Here is a 12401-nt window from a genome sequence, read left to right as displayed (position 1 = left end):
ATAAAACCCTTGGTTCATTAATCTTTTTGTCAGTAAACGTTCCTCCTTTCGTTAACTGGAATCAATTAGCCATCCTATTATCCGTTGCCTTTACCTTGGGCCACATTAGCGACTTTAAGGGGGCAGCTGAGATGCGATCGGCAGTGGGATGACGAGAAAACACTTTCACTAATGGGGCGATGGTATATCGGATGCTTCGTTTCTCTTAATGACTGCGCTGTTTCAAATGCTGCTTCCGGACGTTGACGTAAGTGATTCTCACATCAGCACCGTCGGTTTTTTCCCACCCTATCCATAGGACTGGATATTTTAACAGAACAACTCCAATATAGTTTTATTACTTAATATATGCATATAAAAACGCAATATTTCTTAAATACTGTTTTATGGAGATTTAGTGGATAAAGAGAGATCAAATAGACAAATTAACTTCATTGATCACAACTCTACACAGTTCTGTATCAATAAGGGGTATCAATCCGAAGTTTGGTAGGTTTCCAAACTATCCTGTATTCTTCCAATCTCTACAGCCCTTCATAGCTCCATTCACCAACATTTTCCTTTACGTATTTCTCTTAGTTCATCCTAGGCCTTCCTCTGTAATTTTTTTCCCGCCATATTTTCCTCACCTATGATTAATACGATTAAGAAACTATTTTGCCTCAGGATACGAGTATGTCCAATCGATTTAGATGTAACAACACAGTTTGGTATTTTAACACAGTTTTAAATGTAGTCACCGGTAAATATTGTTGACCGGAAATCAGAATTTTAAAAGAAAGTACGTATTTCAGTCACTTGTATCAGGAAGAGTTATTAATTCGGTAAAACATTTTTTCTTCAGGTATTTAAAAACTTCGAGCTTTTTGTTCAAACATGTATGGAAAATAAAAGAAAATTAGTACAACTCAAATTTTAGTGTTATCAGCCAAGTATTTTATGAAGTCCTAACGATTCAATCCTTCATGAAAGATGAAATTCAATTTCAAATTTGTATTTTAACGGAAACTCATTTTAATTTGGTTATCTAGAGGCTAGAAGTAAATAAATTAAAGCGAACTTCTATGGATGTTCATATCTTCCAAATTCATTTTACAGTTATCTATGTCCTACAAGAAGGATATATAATGTTTCAGAGAAAGCTTTTATGCATATTTTTAGAGTCAATGTGAGAAAATTAATAGATGTATAAGAATTGTGCTATAGTATCAAATATTCTGGGCATCAAGTACGCTTAGCCATGGTATTTTGTATGAGAAGCGCAGCATGGTTACTCGGGGGTTCAATATTACACGAAAACGCTCACCGTAAAATATTTAATATATACTCGGACGAACAGTCATCATCGTACGGGGACTGGGGTCCGAGCATTCTCTTGTATTTCTTTTATTCATGGCACCACGCGATTTCTTACCACGACGTCAGGGATGGAAGGCCATAAAGGGAGATTTAGAGTGACACCTCCCTTTGTTTCTGAGCCTCCGTATTATTTCTATTCTCATCTATTCATCTCTCTGTCACATCGGAGGATAGGTCATACGCACTTTTTCATTTTCGTTCTTTAAAAATGGCGATAAATGCCATATAATAAAAGACCGATGGCTATGACTTATTCAGCCTCGGCCCTTAGCCTATTTTTATGGGCATTGCCCCTCTCTACTTGCGGCAACATAGACTCAGGTGTCAGCTGTTGTGATAGTATGGAATTTGATGCATGTTTTTTGCTTAAAAGTTAAATACCACTAACTTTTTCTAGGGCTCAAATACGAATTTAGAGGTGAAAAGTACATCGTTCAGTTAGTTCTTTTTTTATTCAAAGACAGTCACGGTGTCCTGACCCATGATGTCAGATGATATAAACTTAATTTTTGTTATTCATGAAAAAAGTGTGTTAAAACTTAGGTGATTACTTCCCCTAATCTCATCCATGCATAATAAATCGCAACACGCCGTCTAAGCATTCAGGCGTGTCTGTATGCATTTGCATACCGTGGTAATGTTTATTTTTCGCGTTGATAAAATAGAGGCACTGTGCGATTCAATTAAGAAAATACGTTTAGCTCTTTTTAACCTATTCTCGAGGGTTTTCATTTTAACCTGTCCATAGTTTATGCAAATACAAAATCACGTGGAATTATTATTTTTCAGCCTAGGAAATTCACGAAACTGTTTAATATGTACATTGACCCAAAATAGTGTTTCATTAGATCCTGCCCAAATTAATGCTCTTCTGTGATATTTCCTAGGGCTTCGTGGCGTTCTACAATATAAATTGACTGTGCAACTAGAAAAGTACATTACTTGGAGTGTCAAGAATGCTCGCATTTCACGGATGAATAATTTTTTCGGGAAAATATCGAGCTTCCTGCTCTGTTCTTCTACTTTCAGCGAAAAAGTGAGCGAATTTTCCAATCCAAGGGAATACCAAACAATTATTTAGTCGATAAATTAGTAGGCTTTATTCACATGTGTTCATGTTATGTCTTTTTGATTTGAAATGGCGTTCAAACAAAGGTCAGCGCCGAAGAGGGAAACTCACAAGGAAAATTTTAACGGCAATGCTCTGCGTAAATGCGATCACAGCATTTGAGAACCTATTAATGATAGGGATAATTAAGAATCCGCAATGGTTGTAGGGTGTCATTTTGAAATCTCATGGAGATCCAACAGTATATCTTGCATGTTCATAGAAAAACTGAATGACGGATAGGATTCATGTTTGTGCTCGGGAATGAAAAGACTGAAACAACAAAGTAATTATTTTTTACTTACTTCTAATGCCTATTGACAACCTAATACTTCAAAGCATTAAAAGGATTACTAAGACTGGCATGGTCATAAATTATCAAATGTTTTTGTAGCCATAAAAACTGTTAACAGCGTATGCATCGTCATCCAAATCAAATTGTAAATCCTGAGTGTCAGTGAAAGCTCTGAGATCTTTGCGTTCCAAAAGTGTGTAATAATTTCGACATTGGTATTTATATTACTATGATCGTGAGAGCATATATTTTGTTAAATACCTGTATGTTGATTGCATGCCTCAAGAGATGAATCTACACCATCAGTATGCCCGACAAAGAATCACTGAGGGGCTGTGGCAGGGCATTCTAGGAGTTTCAGCAGGGTACTTCATATTTTCAAAAGAATAAACTGTTGCATTGATACCTTTTATTTTGATTATAAAAAACTTTTTCTAGTCAATTAGTCCTTGAATTTCCATGCTGAATCCGAGAATTTGATTAAACGTTTCGGGCAAGTGCTTACTTATTCTATCTAATTGCTTTCATTAAATTTTCCTACAAATAATCTTACACCCGAGAAATTCAGGAATATTTTACAGTTATACTGTATTGATATTTTTAAAAAAGCATTTCAAAAACACTTAGTGAATAATGTAATTTTCCAGTGAACACAAAATGAACTCCTTTGCATTCTCATGATATATTGTCTCAAGAAATTTTAAAGTTTAGCAAATAATCCTTAAAAAGGAAGTATTATTTGAACAAAATTAAAAATTATATTTTTAATTCAAGTATGATGAACTTTTTAAATGTAAATCATTATCAATATCCACAAATTTATTCCATCAGATTGTACTAGCATTTGTAAACGCGTACAACTGTTCCTTACAAACACCTTTTAATACATAATGTAATAAATGAATGATTCAAATTTAATAAAACGCGTAAAACATGTTTTTATTATATGAAGAAAATGGTTACCAAACAATAGAAAGAGAAAAAAACAGAGATTAACAGACTCGGTCAACCACATTGCTGCATGAAAATGTTCCAATTTTTTTCTCCCTTGCTCAAGACATCCATACCACGGGAGACCTTCCTCAGCATCAATACTTCCTATCCCTACCATCAGTTTTTCCCATATAATATCTGACATTTTAGCAAACCCACCGCCACAAAACGCATCCTTTAAGCTTTTAAGTTTTATCACAGACGTTAGTTAATGGGCGATAAAATTCCGAAGGCTTTTGTTCCACTTATCAATATATTTTAATTATGAAAACAAGGAGAGTAGCAGGAGATGTTTCTTAATGGATTGGATCGTTTTACAACCGTCGGTTTACGAATGAAAACGTGGCCCACCCCCTTTCATCCCCCCTTAGCAATTACTCCAAAGAGTGCTTAGGATCCTTATCCCCTCACCCTACATTCCCCTAACTCCATTTCCTCCCTCGCTCTCTCTCATTTTCTCTGTACCCCACACCATCTTTATTCTCGCCTCCTCCCCCCTTCTCCCTCCTTCCAGTCTAACCAACTATCCCCCTCCTTCCACTCCTCCTCTGCATCTCCCTGCCAAAATCCTCCTTTTATCGCCCTCGCCTTTTGTTTGAGAAGAAGGAAAAGCACTTTCCGGCCTGGATATTGGTGGAGCAGGCGTGGGGACACCGATGGGGTCGGGTGGTGGGGTGCAGACGAGGAGCTGGAGGAAGGCAGTAGAGGGAGGGGCGTAATGGGAATAGAGAGAGAGCCGGAGGGTGGATTGGAGGTCGGTGCAGGGGAGCGGGGGCACCGCGGGCGGGAGGAGTGGGTTCCGGAGGTGTAGAGTGGCATGCGTTGGGAGAAGTGCGCTGTGGAGCCTGGGATATGGGATCGGGTGGGGTTCGACGTACCTTAGTTTAATCAATGAAAGTGGTGCTTTGTCATCATTCTCGTCTCCTACAGCGAACCGGCGTCATCCCTCCGCAGCGAAAAAAAATAAACGCCAGGTAGCCAACTACCCTTGCTTCGCCTGCTCCCCAATCCCCATCGAACTCTTCCGCTCCGCCCTTACTCGTTCCCTGACTGCCTTCCTATCCCTTCCCTTTGTTGGAGAGTAATATTCAAAGTTTACTGCGTGTATGCAATTTCTCGCAGCTATCTCGACCCTTTGGGTCATGAATATGAATTTCTCGCGGTGTTGTCGAGGGCGAATGGAATTATATGGCTAGTTTCGCGGGGTGGTGACTCCTAGGGCATGGCGTATGGGGAGGGAGCGAAAACCTCTTCAGCGGAGTGAAATGGTATTTTTTTTGAGCGAAGCTATTTTTTATAAAAAATATCGATAGGGAGAAAACTCGGTAATGCCACGCTTTGGCCTTTTAATTTTTTTTCAAAATTACGGAAGGGTGGAGGAGATTGAAGTGGGTGGCGATTTTGATTGCTTGCCTGCAGCGCTGCCGGGAGAAGTTTTCGGAAATGATTTCGGAGGGACGGCTATTTTCGATGGGCTGGCTAATGTGCTTTCCACGTACGTTTTGACGCTCGCGCGTAAAACCGTGATTTACGGGTGTTTGGAGGGGGTTTTTGAGGGCTTGCGCGAGCGCGGTTTCAACCGGTGAGGGCGTCCGGATGGAAGTGGAGCAGACGCGCTGTAGGGTCCGCGGAGCGAGTGAGAGATGGAGAACGAGAGAGAGAAAGAGGGGCAGCGCTGGAGGGAAAGTATAGCGCGTCGGAGTAACATGGAGATAGAATCCAGGGAGAGCATTTATTATGTTCATAAGAGCCCTCGCCTCTCCATTAGTGAGCGCGGTGCAGGAGTGTCGTAGGTGTCGGGCGCGGGTGGCCGGTCGGGAAGGGGAGCGAATGAGAGGCGCAGGGGAGCGAAGGGCAGCGCGTCGCCGGCGGTTGGGACCGAAATTTCGAAGGGATCCGGGACGGAGGGGACATGTCCGCAAGGGCCCTGGTGGGCGTGTCCGGATAGGAGGCGGAAGAGAGCGTCTTCAGATGAGTCAGCCCTTCTTAGCATGGGAAGGGTGGGAGTGTTTGTGTGTGTGTGTGTGTGTATCTATGGAGTGAAGTGAGAGAGGGTTTTTGGATGATAAGGGAGACAATTCGAGGAGTGCCAGAGGGCAGGGTGACGATAGGCAGGAAGTGGACGACGCCCCGGGATATGTATGAGCTTCCCTCCATGGAGGAGACGGAGGGAGTGAGTGGTGGGGGCGAGGGGGCGGAAGAAATAGGAAAGAGAGTGAGAGAGAGGGTTTTTAATGCCTAGCTAAAGGGGTGGAAACGTCCAAACTTTCTGAGACATATATATATGTGCGGGAGAGTGTCCCCGGGATTGGATGGCTGGTAGGGACTGGAGGAAATGTGGAATGGGTGGATGGATCTGGGTGGAACGGGGAAGGAGGGTAGCTGGGATATAAGAAGTTGGGGGAGATAAGGAAAGTTTGATGGAAAGCAGTCCTTTCGGGGAAGTTCCATTTTAAGGCGCCAGACTCCTTGAATTTATGTGAACCTCTGAGCAGAAGAGAATTTATTTTTTTAATGAGATAAGTTTGGTAGCATGGCTATTCCATATTCATCAGCCATTTCTAACGAATATCCTAAGCAGTTCCTCTTTTTAAACCAAAGTTAGTCATTCCTCAAATCTTATATTTAAACAATCTTTTGTTTCCATTTTTAAATGAAAATCACCCGTTATTTATGTCTACCAAATTTGTAAAAATATTTCTTAGATTTGAAGAAATATGTGGCCAAAAGTAAAAATTTATTTTATATTTAATTGTTACGTTTCTTTATTAGCTTCTTAACCGAAGGTTAAGTTGTTTTCCCTTACCTATACGCATTCTTTCACTTAATTGGTAATCTAGCGATGGGCAAGTTGGAATAAAGAGATATGCCGCTATTTTTAATGTGATTAAATTTTGAGTGAGGGCATACTTTATAAGCGTTTAATGCTGATAGGAGTTTTTTACCTGATAATAATCCTCTGCGTGCTTAAGATTATGGGTTAAAACATGAAGTATATGACTTAGGGTGATTATTTCATGGTTAAAAGCTGAGATTTAAAAATAAATGCAAGAATCTTTATCCTTAAAATTAAGTAATATTTATAGATCCGTTATCCAGAAACTAGGAATAACTATTTATGAGACATGAGAAATAGCCGAGGACGTATTTTTCATGTTTTATCGGTGGATGTGATGGATGTATTGAACTCACGTAATTTTGACCATATTTTTCTGAACGTTGTAGGTGTACTACGTGTTTGTGGTGGGAAAGGAATTGACTGTGGGAACATGCATTACTACATAATTTGACAAATCTGAATTTATCCTTTCCCCGTCATATTCTGGGTATTACAGTATTTTCGCATCTACGTACCTTCCCTCATGTTACTGCAAGAAGGCAAAAATGGCTCTTCCGTTGCTCATGGAAGACCAGGTCAAACAATGGTTGGAAAAATACTTATAGTGCGGCACAGAAAACAAGACAGTTCTAATCATTTCTTTCATGGCATGATTATCAACGTCAAGAGGTTGGAGGGAGGGAGTGATACTTTTCGTTTTGGCGGAAATAAGTGCTAGAGCATTTCGAAGCTAACAAGTTCTCATGCTGTGTTCTCTGCACTCCCCCCGGGGGACCAATACGAGGAAATGCCATTTTACTCTTTCTCCTTCCCCCTTCACGGCATTCACACGCTCCACCTCACACGCCTCCCATTTTCCGCTGACTACGCCTCTTGGAAGGAACTGGAGGGGGAGAGCGACGCCAGCGAGGGTGGGTGTATCCCTATATATATATATATATATATATATATATATATATATATATATATATATATATATATATATATATATACACACACACTCACATACATCTCTCTCCTCTTTTTTTCCTTCTCCCGCTAACACCCCCTTGGGCAACTAATTCCATCCCACCCTCCTCATCCTCTGCATCCCTCTCGTTCCCCTCAGCCGCTCCGACCCACCCCTCGCCTCTCCCGGAAAAAGGAAAAAAGACTAGAGCGACACGGAACACGTTCCGATAATAGGGGGTTGCTCTTTTAAGGAGCGGAGGAGTTGTTGCAGGGCGACGGGGGAGGGAGAAAGAGGGCGGGCCATATCGGCGGTGCGGCAGTTGGTGTGGGGCGGGTGGAGTAGAAGAGGGAGTGGCGCGGGAGTTTACCGAAATGAGCCCCATGATTGGCTTTGGGAAGGGGGAGGATTGGGAAGGAGGGGGTTGGGGGGTGGTGGTGTTGGTAGTGGGAAAGGGGGGATCTGGGTGATGGGTGTGTGTGCCTTGCGAGGGGACGGAACGAAAGAAAAAAAAAACATTCGGCGTATTTCTCTTTCTCCACGGCCCCTAAAATTCGCACTTGGCCTCCGTCTCTCATTGCCACCCATCACTTTGGAAGCCTGACAGGTCTAATTTGTGCTCCCAACAGCCTCGTGGAAGGTGATTGCCTTTCGTACGCCAGCTGCATGTAACCCTTTGTCTGCCCTTATCCTTCGGAATTCATAGCCTTTCGCATATATTCCAGCAGCTGAGAGCAACGAATTGCGTTTGATCCCACGGGATATTATTTCCTCACGGGTTAACTAGAATTCTAAGAGAATAATTGACTCGTTTATGAATAAGTAAAATGAGATGGAACTAAATTGAAGTTGCAGTAAATATCAGCGAAAGATGTTGACCCAGGAATCAATAACTTGAGCATGAATCGTTTTTTTGAGATTCGGGTGCAGTTGCGCAGTTCACTTATTATAAAATAAAGCCTATCGTCTTCAATGCATGTGTTTTGAATGTACGCTAATAAAATACATGGGAGTGCAGGAATTTGTTTTTAAACATAAATGCACATTCTCCCCCCCCCCCCCGCTCCGGGGTATCGTATTCATTTCGCAGAGTATACTGCAGTAGACCCAATTACCGTAGAAAGTGGGCAATAGGTTGATTACCATTTCCTTTGCCCATTGATTTAGTTCAGTGTAAAAGGTATTGTGTTCAAAACACTTGAATACTACGCACATGCCTTTGCGAAATCATTACGTCTTTGCTGTTCGAGGATCACCCTCGTTTTTTTTGCATTTTAGGATTAAATGCAGCTCTTTAAAACTGAAACTTCTCTATTCATTCCGAATTTTACCGTTCTCGACCTTTGTAGCATTTTAAAGGAAACGTTTTACTGTTTCTTCGATGGCAAAGGGTCCCTTATGTACTACTGGTCAAGAGATCCTGCCCGCTATTGCTTCAGGAAACCTTGAAAAGGCGCAATTAAACCGAAACTACGATGCACTTTCTTAAACACTCAAGGCCCAATCAATTTACTATGCATTAAATATTTATGTTCCGGTTTTCGAGTGGATTTATAAATACGTTACTACTCTTTTTTTTCCCGAATGATATTCACGTTCTCCTTATTTCTCCATAACCTCTCTGCTTCTTACAAAGGAGTTGGGAAGAGTGATAGAGAGAGAGAGTTTGGCGAGTAGGAGGTATAGGGTAGGTATAGGGGGGTATTTTTCTGGAGGGATGCACAGAAGGAGGGGCGAGCAGAGGAGGGGGGTGGTGGACGGGGGGGGCGGAGGTGATGGCGTGCCGCCCCGAGGGAGCGGTGGGGGCGAGTGGGTTTGGAAGCGAGAGCTTCTCGGAGTGGAAATAATGAGCAAGAAGCAATCATCGCAGCAGTTTGGGTGAAGGCGTTAAGCGGGGAAAGGGCGGATAAAACGCGACGGTCGGGGAGGGGTGCGGGACGGTGGGGCCGCGGTCTCGACGGGTGGGCCCTTTGGGGCGTGGGCGAGTGAGGGAGGGTTCAGAAAGGGAAGCCGGGCGAAAATGGGCTCTCAGATGGTCGAGGTGACGACGTAGACCCCGAGGGTGGGAGGTGGAAGAGCGTGTGTTCAGGTGAATTGGGGAGGGGAAGCGTAGTAACGCCTCCCGGTCGAAGGTGTTAAACGCCATCGCCCGCAAACGGCACAGTCGAGCTGAGGTGCTGTGGATGGATTTTCCGGTGAGCATTAGAGAACGTTCTTGTGTTATTTCCAAGGCTTGAATGGAAGACAGTCATTGGAAGTGGAAATTCCGTCTGACGGAATTGAAAATTTCCATTACGTTAGAAATTGTTATAGTTCTCCAAGCCAATGGCAGGCATGAATTCCGATAACCTAGCAATTCTTTTATTACATTTATTCATAAATACTTACTTGCAATAAATCGAAAGGAATAGAACAGGCCTATATTTTTAAAGTTGAAAAATAAAAATGAAATCGAATAAAAGTATTCGATAATGTCAGCCCAGGTGTTACTTTTTCAATTCGTTAATATTTTCCGTATCCCAATAGAAACTATAAAATATTTGAGGGAGTAATTAAAGTTTTTTTTTAACGCTTGATCTCTCAATTATCTCCAGTAAAAATTTTTTTATGATCACTTGAAAAATTTAGACAGTGAGTGGCAGATGTGGAACAAATCAATCTTGCTAATGAAACAACATCCCCTTCATGCAGTCCATTTTCGAGCTAAGAGCTATCTTTAGATTGAATAAACGGTTTTGCTATTCGTCGAAAACTGTATTTTATATTCCTAGAAACAATCTAATAATTTCTATTGTTCTCATATCTACCCATATATTTAGTAGTTTATTTTTTCGCTTAAGGTAGGTTTTAGGTGGACTGGGTCGACTGAACACTACTACATTTTTTTAATCTCGTCTAAAAAGACAAAGCTTGACACATTGCACTACCATAAACTGTTTTTTAATTTCGTATATATTCTATCGCCCTTCATTCCGTTCAACATCCCTGCCCTCTACCTACCCCTACCTTGGTTTGCTAGTGTCCTCCACTCTAGCATATCCTTCAGCATTTCATCGTAAATCATCGCTCTGCTTCCATATTTCCTGACTTCTTTGGACTTCTCCCAATAACGCTCTCTCCTCTTCCGCCATGCTTAGTACTTTTTGTTTGATATCCTATCTGTCCATTTGCTTTTTCCAGCTTCTCCGCATCAAAATTTCAAAAGCCTTCAATTCACTGTCCCTATCACCTGTGCCTAACATCACTGTCATCAATTTCCTCCTTCTTAGAAAAGTTTCTTTGCCTCATTACTTCTTATATTCCTACTTTGTTGACTGTCTTGGTTCAAGACAGGTTAAACTGTTCAACTAGTTCTAGTTTTGCCCCCCTGTTTTACATTTAGCATAGCTTTCCTCTTTGTCGAAAACTTCTATATATATAAGCGTAAGCACAGCAATCAACCCGAAGGTCGGTTTGGTAGGTGATGGTAGAGTTCACCCAATCCTAAGCCCTACACGACGTGTGAAATTTACACATCAGGGTAGGGGGGGGCAGTTCCTTTCCCTGTGCCGGTTATGGTTTCCCAGGAAGATTTGGTGCCCGAAAAACCACATAACTCGGGTGGAGCTGCAGGTGCCCACAGTGCCTTGCCCGGGAATCGAACCCGGGCCCCTCCGGTCAGCAGTCCAACGCTCTAACCCCCTGGACTACCGCGACCTACTCTATCGATATATTTTCTTAATTTAATTTGGTAGACAGTGTGCCTAAGGAAAAATGTGAATTTTACCAAAATTGGCTTTCATTATAATTTATAAGGTTTAAGAGAAAACATAGAACTGTAGGCCCATGCTGTTTAAAAATGTTTCGCTACTTCCTTATTTTAGTTTCCTTGCTCTAGGTGACTTCGGTCTTCTAGTGTCCTTTCTCTCATAATATGCTGAAGTGCTAGTTCTGAAAGTAAGTGCCACTTGCATTGGCACATTTTTATATTGCCGAAAGTTAATTCATTCTTGAGTAGAATATTAATTTCCTGCTTTTGGACTCAGACATGTTTAAACCTGAGATTATTTCGAGGATATTCAGGAGATGCTCATACCTCGCTGGGAAAAGTTCCCCTTCAGCTTTACTTGACGATGAGCTTTAATTAAAACCATTTCGAATTTTGTATTCACTGGACATAATTTTGAAAAAAAAACACACCTCGGAAGGAGTGGTGTTCCTCCGGCGAGCATAAAAAAGTTCACAAAGTGCAGTTTCGTATAATGAGGCAGGTTCCTTCCAAATAGGAAACAGCCAAGTACCATTGAATTACTTGGTCATGAAATTCCAAAATTAATTTCCCCTTGTTCGACGCTCGTTGAATACTTAATGTCTTTGTGCGTCCCCTCGTCGGAGAAAACTGAAAACACGTGGCAAGAGTTGAAGGGGTTGAGGGGTTGGAAAGTATGCGTGGGAGAGGGGGGATTAATTAGTTGTGAGGAAGCCGAAGAGGAACATGGTGAGGCAGGAATGGAACGATGGCGGAAATTAGTGTAAAACTCCGAAGGGTGAAGGGTGGATCCGGGATGGGGTAAGGAACGGGGCTGGAGGGTAGGTGTGTGAGTGACGTGGGTGGATGCGGTGAAAGAATTTAGGGCATAAAATATACGAAATTACGGTGTAAGGGTTGGTTTGGATGGATCGGGTGCGTGGAGGGAAGCAGATGAAATGGTGGGACGGGCAGTTTGTGGATGGAGCAGGGGACCGAGAGATGTTTATTTGCTGCAGGGAACGTGAGATTTTTCGATAGTCGAGGATTTCGTCACCCCATCCCCCCCCCTCGTATGACCCCGTCAATATAGTCGCGCACGCTTTCCGTATTTTCTCAAATCCGAAAAAA

Source organism: Hetaerina americana, unplaced genomic scaffold (genome assembly GCF_022747635.1).
Source record: "Hetaerina americana unplaced genomic scaffold, ioHetAmer1.1.p SCAF_3, whole genome shotgun sequence".
NCBI classification, from domain to species: Eukaryota; Metazoa; Arthropoda; class Insecta; order Odonata; family Calopterygidae; genus Hetaerina; species Hetaerina americana.
This window is presented reverse-complemented; position numbering follows the sequence as displayed.